Source organism: Rhipicephalus sanguineus, chromosome 1, assembly GCF_013339695.2.
Source record: "Rhipicephalus sanguineus isolate Rsan-2018 chromosome 1, BIME_Rsan_1.4, whole genome shotgun sequence".
Lineage (NCBI taxonomy): Eukaryota > Metazoa > Arthropoda > Arachnida > Ixodida > Ixodidae > Rhipicephalus > Rhipicephalus sanguineus.
Genome location: NC_051176.1, coordinates 221,065,925 through 221,081,973, shown reverse-complemented (window position 1 = coordinate 221,081,973; position 16,049 = coordinate 221,065,925). Strand labels below are relative to the sequence as shown.

The following is a 16,049-nucleotide window of genomic DNA, read 5'->3' as shown; positions in this document are numbered from 1 at the left end:
CGCCTGATGGCGCGCGATAAGCGCTGCCCTAATATGCAGCTCAGCCGCTATAGCTTTTCTTCGGGAACACGTCGATGAATCGGCAGAACACGGTGGCGCAAATGGTGCGGATTTAACGACTACCGACGGCGGGCGGGAAAACATTCGATGGGTTTGTCAGAGGCGCGTCGAACTTTCTTATGCTGCCACAAAACGTTAGGTTTGTGGCAGCATTTGAAGAAATTAGCGATGATACCGGATCAGTGGCCCGTTATTCCAGAATCCATATTATTTATAAAACGAAAAAAAAAATAATGCTGAATTTACGCTTATGCGCCCGTAAAGAGGTCGAGGTCTCCGACAGCCCAACTTAGCTGTTTCTATAACCAAGCACGTTCTGACGTTTTGCAATGCGCAACTTAAGGATGCTTCTCGCATAATTCGTATGCGCCTACCTCTAATTCGAATATCGAGCTTAATAGCGAATCGCGCAATTATACGATGACTTCAGCCAGCATCAATGACCTACTGAACTATACAGCATAACTCAATCGTTCCCCTCCATAGCACTGAATACCTAACGTCAAAATTAGCGACTGTTTGCGATCGGTGCAGCTAATTATTCCTACAAAAACAAAGTAGACGAAAGAATCGGAAAAAAGATGTATCACTCTTATCACATATTAGTGCTCAGTCGCTACTTACGGCTCGCGCCCAACGGAGCCAGAACGATGATTAAAGCGAAGGACAGTCCGGACATGTTACTTACTTCTTTCTTACTTTTTTGCAGTTTACGGGGGAGCAATGGGAATGGCAGAAAAGAAACTAGAGCTGTCATATTAAAGCAAGATTCTTTTTGTTGCAAGAAAGCAAGAGTAATAGTTCCTTAATTAGAAAGATGACGACTAGAAAGATACAGTGTCTTAATGTGCACTGAAATGTTAATTTGAAGACTGCTTTTCCAGAGAGCAACGATGCCAGACACTCTTCGAACAGAAGTACACAAAGAACGAAAGCTCACGCACAATGCTTTGTAGAAGTAGGATTTGTTGGCGTAAGAAAGGCCATCATTCGGGGAGGCCTTCGTCCTGCGGTGGACACAGCTGAGGATGATAATCATGATAAATAAATAGAGCCAGACGGTAAAGTAAACGCAAGCTTGATATCTTTTTTTCTACAGGACGAAATGAATTGAATGCTACCAGTTCACTCGCTGTTAAGGTCGTTTGTGCACAGTGCGTCTTCAGCCGTCCTTGCCATCATCGCAAGCTCAGTCTCACCAACCCCGTTCTGCCGCTGAGCACGATGTTGCGGTTTGATTTCCAGTCTCTGTGGCCATATTTAGATGGTTCCGGAATACGCAAACGTCCTCCTTGCACCCAGCCTCGAGTGCATGTCGAAGGGTGACCGGCAGTCAGAATTAATTCGAGAGCCTTCTATTAAAGCGTGACTCTCGTCGTAGTCTGAATGCCTGTTTGGGGCCTATAAACCTCAACCTCGTTACTTCCGCAAGGCCGAAACCTTTCGGTTTGCGCGCCAGGGCTTTTAATGATGGCGCTATTCATAGTCCCCTTTTCCGGCATGTGACATTCGTTGGACAGTCGGCGTACAGCTACGAACTTGCCTTACATCGTAGGAACAGAAAATAAAGAGGAAAAAAAAACTACAGGCAAGCAATCTGCATGGATGACCTCGAGAAAACAGCTTCGTTGCTCGCGCGCACGGCGTCACCTGCTGCGCGTAAACCAAGTTCGTCATGCACGGGAGCTTCAATACGGAGCCGACAGAAGTAAAAAGCGCGCCGCTTTATGGCGAGGTGAAGCGGCGCGTGGCGCACCCACGGCGCAACCTGAGCAGCTAGTGAGCGCGCGGGGGAGCGTGACAATTGCGGGCTGCACACCGCGCCTCGTCGGCGCCCTGTCGCGGCATGCGGCACGTTGGGGAGACGAGCGAATCTCGCGAGAGCTTGCGTACAGTGAGTGAATGCGTTCATTTTCTAAAACGAACATTATCAGGGCCATGGCGCAATATAAAGGCAGTGGGACTTTCTAGCACACCTCGAAATGAGCGCTCATTGCGAGAACGAAAAAAAAAAACGCAACGTTCGTAAACAGACTGTGGCTGGCGGTGCTAGCGCTTTCATGGCCAGAATGAGGAGGACGGGGAGAGCTGAGCAGTAGCTTTAGAGGCCGAGTGGGAAACCCGAATGGTCGACTCCATGCCGCACGCACGAGAGGAGAGCGAGAAATTAAATGGCCTAGAAATACGCATAAACGCCAATACTTTCGGCAACCCTACCCCGAGGGGCCGCATACCCAAAATCAACCCAGCCTTCTTTCATGATGAAACCCTACCAACTAGCTCAACTTTCTATCGTTCTGTCAAATGAAGCGACGTTTTCCCAATTCACGTAGGCGGCACTTTTCGAGACTCGCTGGTTCCTATGAATTTCATTGACTGTTAGTGTTTTGCACAATAATATGCGCTTGGGGAATCATTGCACTGAGCGACAGAACATCATAACACGAATGCATTTGTGGAGCCGGTTTATATCATTCACTGTACGCTTTTCCCAAAATAATCATGCATATGAACGACCGCAAGGGCCAGAACGTCATGAATGGAATGATGTCGTGGAGCTGGTTTGTTTAAACCGGCTCTACGCGTTCGTTTCATTCATGTCATTCTAGCACTTGTTGTAATGATGATTCAAGTGCGTAATTATCGTGCGAAAAACAAACAACAATCGCAATTCATCGTAAGTGGCGAGTTAAGTGCCTCGAAGAAGGCCGTAAAAGTGGCGGCCACGTGAACCCACGCTGCTTCTGTGGATGGGTACAACAAATGCCATTTTCTTTTTTTTTAATTGGAGTGTATTCATTATGACGACATCATCAGCACTCTATTTCTGAGAAGAATACATGTACCTGATTATTAAACAGGGGTAGCCCATATCCTAGTCACTACTGACGTCATTAATGCCTGCGTACTTGTTTAGTCGTAGCAGAGAACCTTATTTTGGTTCGTTTTGCTCGGTGAAGTCCCATGGAGTGGAACCTTGAGTCCAAGGCCTCATTTGCTGTCGCTATCCGGATGGTTCGGACATTACTAAGCGTTTACAGGTGGGCCACTGTCAGGGCGTGCAGTATTCACAAGCCAAAACACCCGCGATAATTATGCGAAGAGCTTAGAGTAATAATGTACGCGTTCGTGCGGAATTTCTCTTGCCACTTCATGCGGATCTAAGAAAAAAAAAAAACATTCGTGTCGATTTGTAATGAACACTCTGTGACGTTATTATACGCAATAAGCGTAAAGTGATCTTTGATAGCGTCTAAAAGCTGGCCAAACGAGGGAGCGATAGATGGCGCACGCATTAAGGAACATGTTTAATTATGCATACGAAAGCAGTGCAATTATCATTGGTTCTTCCCGTCGAAAAATCGACACGGCAGCAAGTCGAATAATTGTTTGTATAGGCATGCATACGAATGCTCTTTAATTGGGGAGCCGGAGATAGCGTATGCATGAAGCAGATGAACAATATGAAGTCATGCTTTTGCTAAAATGAAGAAATATAAAAGATGCCTCAGGCAGCTACAGAGTCCAAGTCGTTCCGTGCTATATGAAACGCATCAGGTGCGCGCAGGATTTGAAGAAAATACAACGCGGTAACCTGTTTTATTTTTACTTACTCTTTTCTTTTTATTGCGATAGCAATTATATGGACAGTCTCGACGGTTTTTTGCCGTCGCCGTCATGTCCTTCCAGTATGAAGTCCTAATTTAAGTCCGAAAATTTAATCTATACGCGTATATCTGCTGTCTTCTGCTCCAGAAATATAATCACTGACTTTCAATTTGGTTTTAGGAAAGGAAGGTCAACGGAGACAGGCCTATTAACACTTAGGGAAATGATACTACAAAATTTTGAACGAAATCTTTTCACGTTAGCTCTTTTTCTTGATTTCAGCAAGGCTTTCGATTGCACTGATCATAACATTTTACTGCTTAAGCTAGAATCATATGGAATCCGCGGCACGTCACTTCAGTTGATAAAGTCATACTTGCAAAACAGACAGCAATGCGTTCAATTAAGCACTCATACGTCATTTACCTTAAATGGTCTGCCCCAAAGAAGCGTACTGGGGCCGCTATTATTTCATGCATCAATGACATCGTGGATATTGATGCCAGTGTGAGCTTTGTCATATATGCTGATGACACGAACCTACTTATTTCAGGCCCTGACGCAAACGAGTTAATTATTCGGTGCAATAAGTTATTGAACAAGCTTTTCTTGTGGTCTACCAAACATTTATTGAAAATTAATCCATTGAAAACAAAACCCATCGTATTCCGAGCAAAAAACAAAATATTTTCATCAACACAAGCGTTAGCTTACGCAGGTGAAGACATTTTTTTTGTAGATGATCATAGAATTCTTGGTGTCACCTTTTTCATCAAACCTGAGCTGGAACCAACACGTCGTTGATTTCTGCAAAAAAGCCTCTAGTGCAGTCTGCGTGCTAGCTCGTTGCAGACATATCTCACCCGCAAAAGTGAAATTGCAAATACACCATGCTCGTTTTCTTTCGCACATAAATTAACTAACATAATGAAACTTCAGATCCTGCAGAAAAAGTTATCAGACATGTAGCTAATTTAGATTATTTGTCATCAACACAACTCGTGTGTCGGGACTACGGTATTATTAAAGTTGAATATATGTATACCTCTCGCATTCTGCGATCCTGCTATTTCTCTTCCATTTCGTTTAAACAATTCATTAAAAGTACCGCATGTATAACTGCAAAAAATGTTTTGTTAAGAACAAGAAGCAGTGATGTTTGGTTTGTTCCGAGGTTTCGCAATAATTACAAATCGCAAACATTGCAATACAATCTACCAACGATTCTCAATAAACACAGTCACGTAAACAGCTTCTCATTAAAAGAACTGCGATCCTTTTTTGTAAATATAGGCTAACTTTATGACGTTGTAAAATGTGTTGTTTTTGTACGATTTCATTTTTCTTTCAGTGTGCGCATGCATACTATACCGAATAGGTTATGTGATGAAAAACATATAGCAATAATAATGTCTGTATAATTTTGTTGTCTGGCATCTGATGTACATTGTATGATGCAGGTCATACACAAGGAACAATTTTGTATATATCTTCTCTGATATTTCGTCATTTTTTTTTTGGCGATAGTGGTGTTATGGTTGTTGGATGTTTCCTTTGTGTTTTTTTTTCTTTGTTTTTTCTTTTTGCTGCGTCCATGTAACTATCTCTGTGCTATGTTTGGTATCAGTATGTTTTCGTAATATATATATATATATATATATATATATATATATGTGTGTGTGTGTGTGTGTGTGTGTGTGTGTGTGTGTGTGTGTGTTTTTCTTACACCGTAATTGGTATTGTAATGTTAGCTTATGGTCACTTTATAATAATAATGAGTTTATTTGCCATCTTTGTGAAATACAGATGGGGGGATTGTAGAAAAAAAGCTGTCCCCGGACAGCTTGACTAGCCTACAACCCTTTGTATTTGGCAGTGAGGCAATATCACACATAAAGACACATATATATGTACATACACTCTTACATAATTTTACAAACACAAAGCCACACACACGCGCATATATACAGGGGCATACTAGTGCTTTAACATATTTCAACTCACACTTTCATCTTAAAAGGCAACGAAATCAAAGATGTCTAAACATTGCAACCTGAATTTTTGTAGAAACCACATACATCCTTTTAAGTTCTTTGGAGGAGGCCATAAAAAGATCAAACTGTATTGATTTATAGCTGTTTAATAGTGTAGGTATTGTATATTGAAGCATTTGTTTTCCGTAGTTTGAACGTGGTGTTGGCACTAACCATTCCTCTAAGTGTCTGGTACTGTAACTTGGAGCTTTTCTTTGAAGTTGGGCAAGATTACCTAGGTTGTTTATGTTCCGATAGTTATCTTGTTTGTATATGTGACTCAAACGATATTTGTACAAATTATGTGCAGGGATCACGCCCGAATTGTTAAAGAAAGTTATTGTCGATGCTGTGTAAGAAGCGTTGTATGCGTGGCGGAGATATTTTTTTTTGTAACAGGAAAACACATTCCAGATTGGTGTGCGTTGTGTTACCCCATACTATTTGACAGTAGTTTAAGTGAGATTGAAAAAGTGAATTATATAGTAAAAGTTTAATACATGTGGGAAGAATGTAGCGTAAACGGCCTACTACACCAGTGATTTTGCTAGCTTTATTTAGGACGTAATTAACATGATTATCCCATGACATGTTGGCTGAGAAGATAACACCCAGAAATTTGAAGTTCTCGGTAATTTCAATACTTCGGGAATGTAACATAATATCTTGATGTGGGGGTAACCGCTTGTTCTTTGGCCTGAATATGACTGCTTTTGTCTTGTTTATATTTATTTTCATTAAGTTTAATGCAGACCACTCCTCTAGATTTTTCATTGTATTGTTACATTGTTCTATTAGATCATGACTATCATAACCAGTGAAGAAAATACTCGTGTCATCCGCGTAAACAATAAACTTTGCCTCAGGGTTAATATTGATGATATCGTTCAAATAAATATTAAAAAGTAGAGGTCCCAAAATACTTCCCTGTGGTACTCCACATTATTACACATCTTTTTCATCGTCCCAACTTCCTTGTATAGGTTTCACTGGCCTCGTCAAGCTGTCCATAAACAGCTTTTAGCCAGTGAACCTCTCCAGAACCTGTTTCTTTCTGGGAAATAAAAAATGAATTAATTAAATGAATTAATTAACTGATAAGATCCCCCGCGCATTGGTAAAAGCGCGCGAGCGGGGGCGACGAACGCGGCCGAAGCAGAGATCAAACGAGCCGGCCCATTTCCGTCGCTCGGAGGGTGCATGCGATAACATCACCCTGCTCTCGGGAGGCCTGCCGTCGAAGCAGACAGGAAATGCCCCACCCGTATTTAACGACCATGAAAAGACACGAGGTGTGGGGTAAGGGCGCGGTCGTGATCGCCGGCACGCGCGCTATCTCGAAAGCCATCACAGCGGACGGCTCGGATAGCCTTCTACGTGCTGCGCTTTCAACGCGAAGTGACTATGCGGAGAGCATCTCTCTCTGGAGCGGCCGTATTCTCTTACACCAGCGTTTTGTAGGCACGCGAGATCGGATATAAATCAGTTAGCTGCCAGCCTCACTTCGTGTAACACTACAATTTGTTGCTATCGCATTCATTGCTTCGCCCTTGCGGTGAAACTGTGACCTTTTTTTTTACTGCGCATAGATCAGACAAATGACAGAAAATCGGGTCATCGTTTCTGTACTTCGATGAGCAATTAAGACGCGGAGCTGTTCAAATGCAACGACCCTTGTCACTCACGGTCCGTTAGAGCGATGACGGGCTGCAGCGCGCTGGTACACGAACGCTGTTGGCGCTGACTCTGACGGTTGCTATACGCTCATCTCATAAAATGAAGCAACAGGTGGCCCATTATCATTCGGTTACCAATGCTGAGAAGGTCGAGGAATGGACCTTGGAATGGACCCGTGCTACTCTGAATGAACTGTGGGAGCGTTCTAACACCAACGTTTGTCCGGGGGTTGCATCGAGTGAGACTAGAGGGGGCGACGACCAAGTTCTGTACAAAACGCCAGACGAAGACGTCAAAGTGAGCGGGAACCGACGAAACACAGTATAATACACGGGGGAAAACCAAGCAGTGCAGGCACTGCATCTGGGTATGCAGCTGGTACTAGACAGTTTTAGCTGGTCACCGCTTACGCTCCGATCCGCACAGATATAGCGCCCTAGCCAGTGCAGCGGTTCCGTTCCCGGCTAGAGCGGCCACATTTTAATAGAGGCGAAAGGCAAAGAACACCCGTGTGCTTAGATTTAGGTGCACGTCAAAGTACCCCAGGTTGTCTAAATTGATCCGGAGTCCACCAGCACGGCGTGCCTCATAATCATATCGTGGTTTTGGCACGTAAAATCCCAGCAATTATTATATTATTAGCCAGTGAAGAGAACTGTATAAATTTCCCGTTCTTGACCAGCGCGTCTTACCCAGACGTGGTCCGCTTCGATGCAAAAGGACGGCGAAACCAAGTGGACGCAGTCACACTCCGCTTAAAGGGGCCCTGCAACACTTTTCTTAGTTATATTGGAATAGTCTCATAATTGACGTATGACTCTTCACGAGTCATATGCCGCAAAAATTTTTCAAATCCGTCAAGTCTAAGTGGTGTTACCAAATTATAGAGATCACGTTCCGCAGCTTTCTCCCTCAACTCAACGCCGCGAGCGCGCGGAAAGCTAGGCGGCGAGTCGAGGTAGGGAGCGCAGAGGAGCGAGACTCCGCCCAAGAGCGCCGGCGGAGTTTTTTTCTTCATTTTTTTCTCTCTGACGTCTGGGCGCAACCACGTGGTCTGTGCCGCCACTTCCGGTCGGCTTGCGTCGTTCTCGTCGAACGGAGCCGATCGCACTGTGTATCGCGCGTGCTTGAAAACTGCGCGTCGGTTTGGTAATGTTGGGTGTGCACCTCGAACGCCGTAGTGTTTTCATCGCTCTGCCAACCATGGAAGCAAACCTGCGCGCTCGTTTGGAACGAATGACAGCTGAGATCGGTTTCGGCCCATACTCCGATACACCGCCTCGTAAGACGGCAGTGGCAGACGACCCCGAAGCGCCGCCATTACCGGACGCCAGCATTGTTATCGGAGACACGCTGCGCCCCTGCCTCGGTCGGTCGTGAGAACGTGCCGACGATGCAGTTCTCAGCTGACGAGGCAACACTCGAACGGCTGCCACTCTCAACGGCAACCGGCGATGGTCAAAAGCACAGAAATATTCACGTTTTCGGCACTGCGCATGGCGAAGAAAACGGAACCACGCAACTACGAGCAGACGAGTTGTCGGTGAGACCGGAAGTGCTAATATTAATGTTTGTTCGGTGTTTTTAACGCGATAACAGAATATAAACATACATATTATCTACTTATTGAACTCAAAATTAACAACGAAAGTAATAATGAGGGTGTTATCGTGATTATAACATCAGCCAATGGTGGAACTGCCGACAATCGCGTCATATTTTGCGGACTAATACATCATTTGTCGAGAGAAGAGGGAGCGATTTTCAGCTGACTTTGAGAATTTATTTTAAATTCCAGGCCGTGCGTATCGCTATAATATTTGGCTCACGTGTTCTCGGGAGCCTCGACTACCGATCGGCAGCGCTTTTTGAGCATGCTCGAAAAGTGTTGCAGGGCCCCTTTAAATGACTGAGCGGAGCGAGAGATGCGTTCTACGTTCAACTGCTACGTTTCGCACGATGGCTCTGCGCACGCGCACTACCATTTCCACTGCAAGTTTATCTGAAAAGCGATAGGATACGCAGGTCTGACCAAAGCAGAGCATAAACGCTCAGCTAGAACTGCTTATTAACGCGAAAGCGTTTGCTGGCTAAGTTGGCGAAAGCGCGCACCCAGCTGCCACCCGCAGAAGCCGTGTCCGAAAAACAAGTGACCTTTCCCATGGGACCTGCGCCGGCGCCAACTGCCGCAGCAACCACCTGCAACCGCAGGAGTGGGGAATCTACGGAGCAGAAGGGGAAGTGCCGACTCCAAAAGGAGAGAAATGGCATAGGAATAGTCGGGTAGGTTGAGCAACATGTCAGCTAACGTTGCCATTTAAAGGCCTTTCCCATGTCATATATGGGTCCTTTCTGAAGGGGATTTGACGTCAGCTTTCGAGAAACTTATCGATACTGATCTTCAGAATGACTGAAATTTGGACGCCAATTTTGAGTTTTTGTTCCAGCGTTATGTTTTAACACATGGTGACCGCATGGGTGTGACTGGTCTAATGCTTGAGACCAGTCACGTCTGTGTAGCTCATGAACATGCTGATTAAGAAAACCTTTCGCAAGCGGCCTGGCCCGCACATGACGGCCTTCGTCCTATATATATTTAATTTTCTTACTCAGTATGTTCATGAGCTACACAGACGTGACTGGTCCCAAGCATTAGACCAGTCAAGTCTCTGTAGCTCGTGAACATACTGAGTAAGAAAATTAAATATATATGGGACGAAGGCCGTCATGTGCGGGCCGGGCCGCTTGCGAGAGGTCTGCGGGCCGCGTGTTTGATGCCCCTGGTCTACATTCTACCAGCCCAGTCAGTATCAACACAAAGATTCACAGTGAAAAAAAAGGAGCTCTAGTGCTGCGATCATTGTACGAGGTACTACGTCCTGCGAGGGCTTTACGAGGTACCTACGAGGTACCTACGTCCTGCGGAGGGCTTTACGTTGGGCAGACGGGCCGCTGCATCAACGACCGTCTGCGAGAACACAAGAACAACCTCAAGGCGCGTACTGGAAGCAATTTAGCTATTCACTGTGCCGACTGTGGCTGCAGTCCTAATTTTGATCAGACGCGCATCTTGCGCAGATATCGTGATAGCCGTGCCCGCGAAATCTATGAAGCACTCGCAATTCATTCCATTGGACCATCATGTGTAAGCGCACCATCGATCGCACTAACCGACAAGGAAATTAAGTATCTCCGCAAGTGATCATAGCACCGTCATGGACTAGTTGGGACGCATGCGTTGACTTCCCCCCTCTCTCTTTTGTTTATTTCCTTCTCCCAAAAAGCGTATATATTTGTGCACTTACGAAATAAACGCTCATGTTGTTAGCCAGCGCCAAGTCCTGTCACCTCTCTTGTCTCGTGTTTCTGCGCTGTTCCCTGCTATGATGATCATTCAGATATCATGAGAATGGAGGTGGCTACACGGACTGTCCTAAATCTGGCTTACAGCTTAAGATATCATGACGTCGTTATCGTGCTTCAGCGTAAATGCACATTGGTAAAAGAAATAAAGAAAAAAAATCACAGCATATCCACGTGGTGAATGATGATGAGTGGGGCGAAGCTCCGGAGGAAATAATCGGTAAACCGTGAATCTTCTGTGTAACGCCCCATCAATCGTCATATAAAGAGTGAGAAACACTGTGTGTGTATTACAAACATCAAACTTTTATTTTTCTTAATTAGATGATGCTTGGCTTCATTATCACGGCTTTATGGTCCGTGAAATGAAGGGATAGCGGTTCCTGTACGGGTTGCAATTGGAAATTTGAAAATACCAGGTCTATACGCGTCCCTCGGATGGTCGTTGGTTTCATATGATCAAAGGACGTCCACGTGAGAGCATATTTGGCTGCCATATGTTGTATTAACCACTCATTGTTCTTTTCGGTAATATCGACATACAGGTCACCAACTAACACAAATGGTCTATTCTTGTACTTGTCATAATTACACGACGCCGTGTCAATAAATGTCTTGATATTCCCACTCGACAAATTGGGTGCAAGGTACATGGTCATGATGATGCATCCATCAAAATCGGTGGCAGCATATTCACCGTTGTGGCTCTGTGTTGTTGGTAGTAGTTTCAGATCTTGTGCCTTTTCTGTTTGCTTGACGTATACGGCCACACCACCTGCAGGACGCTCTACATTATCGATGCACAAGGCTGGAACGTATCGTTTGATATACGGTCTTTTGGCGTTCCACGTCTCGGTAAGATAGAGAACGTCCACCGCAGTAAGTATGGGGTCCCGTTCCACATCGTCTACAAGCTTGACATAAAACCAGCTAGGCTTACATGGTAGGCGGGAAACTACAGAAGGCAACAACAAGTAAAGAAAACATAAGAGAACGGCAATCTTTTGCCAAGACGTTCGACCACTGCAAAGGTAACGGCTATCTCGTGGGTGGGTCTCTGTATCCTTGTCTTCCAGCGAAAGAAAAAGCGCGCCAAGTAACGCGCCCCATGGCGCGTTACTTCTGAAATGTTGTCTTCGGGCGTCGTTGAAAACACGAGACGTAGTGAAGAAGAAAGAACGCCACACAGGCGAACACGCAACGAGAGTCTCGCTCGTCAACGTCGTCTTCTTCTACTGCATACCAGAACGCGCGCTTCTCACGAACTAGAGGTGGCTACTACAAACAAACGAACAAACGGATGATGGACAGACCCACGGCATAAGGAGCTTCGCCCCTGAAAAAGAACAAAACAAGAGAGAGAGGGAGACCTGAGGTGTCGGCCCGGTGCATGCAAGGTATCGTACGATTTGTTCGGACAGTTCTAAAGTTGCTTCTTGACAACAACTGCAGCAACAAGTGGCCGGAACTGAGCTCGCAGGTGCGCGCAGCCCAATGCGATAGCGAAACAAGATTATAGAGCTTCTCTCGTGGCCGATCGAGCCGAGTAACGGTGTGCTGGCAAAATGCAATGAAACAAAAAGAAAAAAAAGAAGAAAGAAAAAGGCCGTGGGGGCGCTTTAGCTGTTTGTTCCTCTAGTAGTAGTGCTCGGCGTTGCAGATGGCGAGGAGGGAACGCGTGATTAAAAGACAACACCGTCGCGTCGGGGCTCTGCAAAAAGCAATCGCTCTGCCGCTCTCGTGGAACACGCTCCAGTTTGCATCGATTTTGGCAGGTAAAGCTGAGGTAAGCCGACTTTTCCGGAGAGGTTAAAGAGGCTTGGTCGTGCTGCATAGGCGGCCTATTAGGGCTCGTGTCGTATAGGTGGCTCCTGCACTGGCAGTCGCTGAAATCACCGACCTGTGGACGTTTGTTCCGCGCGCCTGACATTAGCGAGTTTTAGGTTTTGCGCTCGTAAATTTATACAGGGATCGCTAACCACCTGGCTTTGAAAATAACGGCACTGAGGGTACAAAATAATACAAAGAGATTACAGTGGAGCCTGGCGCTTTGCGCAGACAAAGGCTTTTGGCAAGGTTATTTCTAAACCTCCTTATTCTGGTTTCTTGTGGTCGACTAAGGTTGCCGGAAACGGAGGTCATTTTGTAACGACGTTCATCTGTCATAGCGCAAGCGTGAGTGATGGCACGATACTTAGTCAGTTGGTTTTAGCGCCGTGTTTCCCGACCTAACGACTGCTCTTTGCAGTTGTTCGGTACGTTTGATCAGGCTAATGGGTTTGCTAATATAACTGCGATGTTGTGCGACAGACGGAACAATGCTGCGCTGTGAATTGAGCGAGTTTCTATGTATTCATCGAGTACTAAACCGCGTAGAAAACAAGAGAACCTAGTTAATCTGTAGCATTTTCATCTTTTCGTGCCTTCTTTTTTTTTTCGTTGGACCATGAATAATACTGACATTGGACAGCGTAACCGTGAAACCATGATCTAGTAGGCACATATTACTTCCTGCTATGACAAAATGGGGGGAAAAGACCTGTTGTCATTGTCAAAGCTTGCACACTCCCAGAAAATTGTGACCAGTACATTATATACGCAGTTTTTATTGATTCAGGTACTGCAAAACATGGGAAAGCCTGGCACAAGTGTTCGTCTCGGCAAAATGAAGTCCGGACACGTCGCCTCCGTAATCGCGCCTGCTTCTTCCTTGATGACGGGCATTCACAAGTCATACAAGAAAGGTTCCGTTTTGTATTACTTGCATTGCCTGATATAGAAAACAGCAGAGTTCTTTTTCCTTTTTTTTAACGCCCGCAACGAAGCTGCCATTTCAAACATGTGCACTTTCAGTTAAGGACACAGTTTCGCTACTATTTGTGTTAGTTTTTAAATTTTTTTTTTAAACTACTACAAAGACGGTAGTAGTGGCCATTTCTTTCAGGCTTTTGATTTTGACATAGCCATGCTCGTCGTGCTGAATGTCATTTCATTTTTTCCCCTCTTCCAGCGCCGTCCTTTCGTCGTCCAGTTCGGCCCAGCATCGCTCTGCTGGCTCCCCGATACGTCCCTTCACTATCTGCTATTATCGAATCATCGAGGCGGCATATATGAGGCAGCAATTTACAACCCTAATTCTGCTTGCAACCCATTTGAACGTCGTTCGTAGTCCACTTCAACAGAATTTGAACATGAGCAATGCATTTAGCATCGACATGAACTTCGATGGGCTAAATAATGTGCATAACTGTATATAAAAGTGTGCGTACCTGCACCCATTGTATGTCATTTTACGCTCAAGAGTCGCTGCAAGGAAGTCTGGCCTTCGTCGCTTTTAATTGTATTGTGCAAATAAAGGTGTTATCACAGAACTGTTGTACGTCGCTCTCACGTGGAATTCAGCAGCGCTGAATGCTACGTGATCATACTGTGACAGGCCACGCAAATTCTGTGGGACAACGGCGCTATATACCATATCCTAATGTTATGTGCAATTTCCTCAGTTATGCGACTGCGATCACAAAAAAAAAAGAGGGACCGTTTTTTCGACGCCGTGATTTTCAACATCGGTGCATGTTTTCACCTGCTTCTGCACATTTCCAGAAAACATGTTTAACAAAGAGCGAAATTGCAATAACCCTATAGTTGCTGATCGATCTGATACTCGAAGAACGCTGCCGACTGATCTGATGCTTTGCAGCTGGGATGTTCGGGAGTTAGTTTGCCGTGTGAATTTATGATGGCAGCATCCATCGCTGGCGTACCCAAGTGTAAGTAATTAAAAAAAGTTCGTCAGATCCCACGCCTTGTGGGAATCGGTTTCATGCGAAGCAGTCAGCGAGTACTTCAATGCTGTATTTTATGGCTTTCAGCCAAGCGTTACGAGGTGGATCGACGTGTTTCTGTAAGTGTAGTAGGTGTGTGCACATCGTGGGCTTACCAGGCACGTCGACAACACTGGAGTTTAAAGGGTAACTTATGGTACGACGTAGCGTCAGCCCTCACGTTAGAGTACAAGGTCAGTATTATCAAAATTAAGTGTACCTTATGGTGCAATCGTGTGAATATCATACGTAACTTTTGTTAATGTATTCCTCCGGGGTCGAGCAATGGTTCAATATAGCTTGCTGAATCATAGGAATACAAATGTAATCGAAAGAATACAAATGTATTGTAAGACCTGGCATGGCTCTTTGGTAGAATATCTGATTGCCACGCAGAATGCTTGGGTTCGATTCCTGCTGGGATCCTAACCTTTATTATTTCCATTCGTCTGGTCAACGCTGCCGATGTCGGTTTTTCTTAACGCTCTGGCATTTAAATTACAAATGTCTGTTCTCGCCATTCCTGGGTAAATATAAGCTGTCAATCACCTGTGGCGCATACCCGTACACCGCGGCCCGTGGTAAACGGGTATGTGCCACAAGTGTCTGGAGGAAAGGGTTTGACGACGTACGCGACAGGATTTTCACGTTATTCATGTCATGACCCGACAGTCATATTCGCCAAATCCTCTTACCCTCCCATGTCAATTACGACATACGTACGAAGATATGGAGACGATCGTGAGAGCACCCAGACGTAGGTGGCTAGATAGATAGAAAGGGTTAAAGTGCCAAAGGTTTGCTAAGCAATGCTTCGCATTTAATAAAGGCTCTAAAGTTTCCACGAGCTTGTCATTCGTAGTCCGCGCTACGGCTCACAACTTCGCGAGGTGTTCCACCTCATCAATTGACACACAGCGCCTTAGAAGGGACGAAAAATTCTTGGAACACGGGTGTGACGCTGGAGCCAACGTTTCGACAAGCGGACTTGACTTTTCTTCAAGTTGCAGCCTGGAAGAAGACAAGTCCTTTTGTCGAAAGGAACTTTCGTCGCTTCAGGATTCCATCTTCCCTGAACTTCTACCGTATTTGGATGCTGCCTTAGAAGCAGTTTAATGGCTTCACTTAAAAGGATGCATGTAAACATACACACTTAAAAGAAAAACTTGCTAAGTTCCACCCAGTGTGAAACCTGCAGAAACAGTGGAGCTGCGCTTCTCCTGCGTTTACCTTGCGATTTTCTGCGACGTTTTCGTGATTTTGTGTAGGTGCCTGTGATTACGTGATTTGTAGAGTAGAGATGCACGGGAAAGGACAAGCGGAAGCCCCTGCTACAGTGAACTTAGGCCCTATTCACGCTCGAGACGCCCTCGCAGTTTCACAGCGCAGCTACCACTTCGTCCGCGACCGAGGCACTTACGCCATGGGTGTATCTGGAAACCGGAGCGTGACATGCAACGCGGAGGTGTTCTAGGGCTGGACC

At 45.4% G+C, this 16,049-nt stretch overlaps 1 protein-coding gene and 1 long non-coding RNA gene across 2 annotated transcripts in view; one reads left to right on the top strand and one right to left on the bottom strand.

Moving 5' to 3' along the window:
- LOC119372661 (adenylate cyclase type 2) overlaps positions 1-16,049 on the bottom strand; it is a 597,485-nt gene that overhangs the window by 231,504 nt on the left and 349,932 nt on the right. The gene's annotated exons all lie outside the window — the stretch shown is intronic.
- LOC119372672 (uncharacterized) lies at positions 12,398-13,953 on the top strand. The gene is made up of 3 exons (XR_005179627.2): positions 12,398-12,528; positions 13,360-13,486; positions 13,753-13,953. It is a non-coding gene; the product is annotated as an uncharacterized LOC119372672 (long non-coding RNA).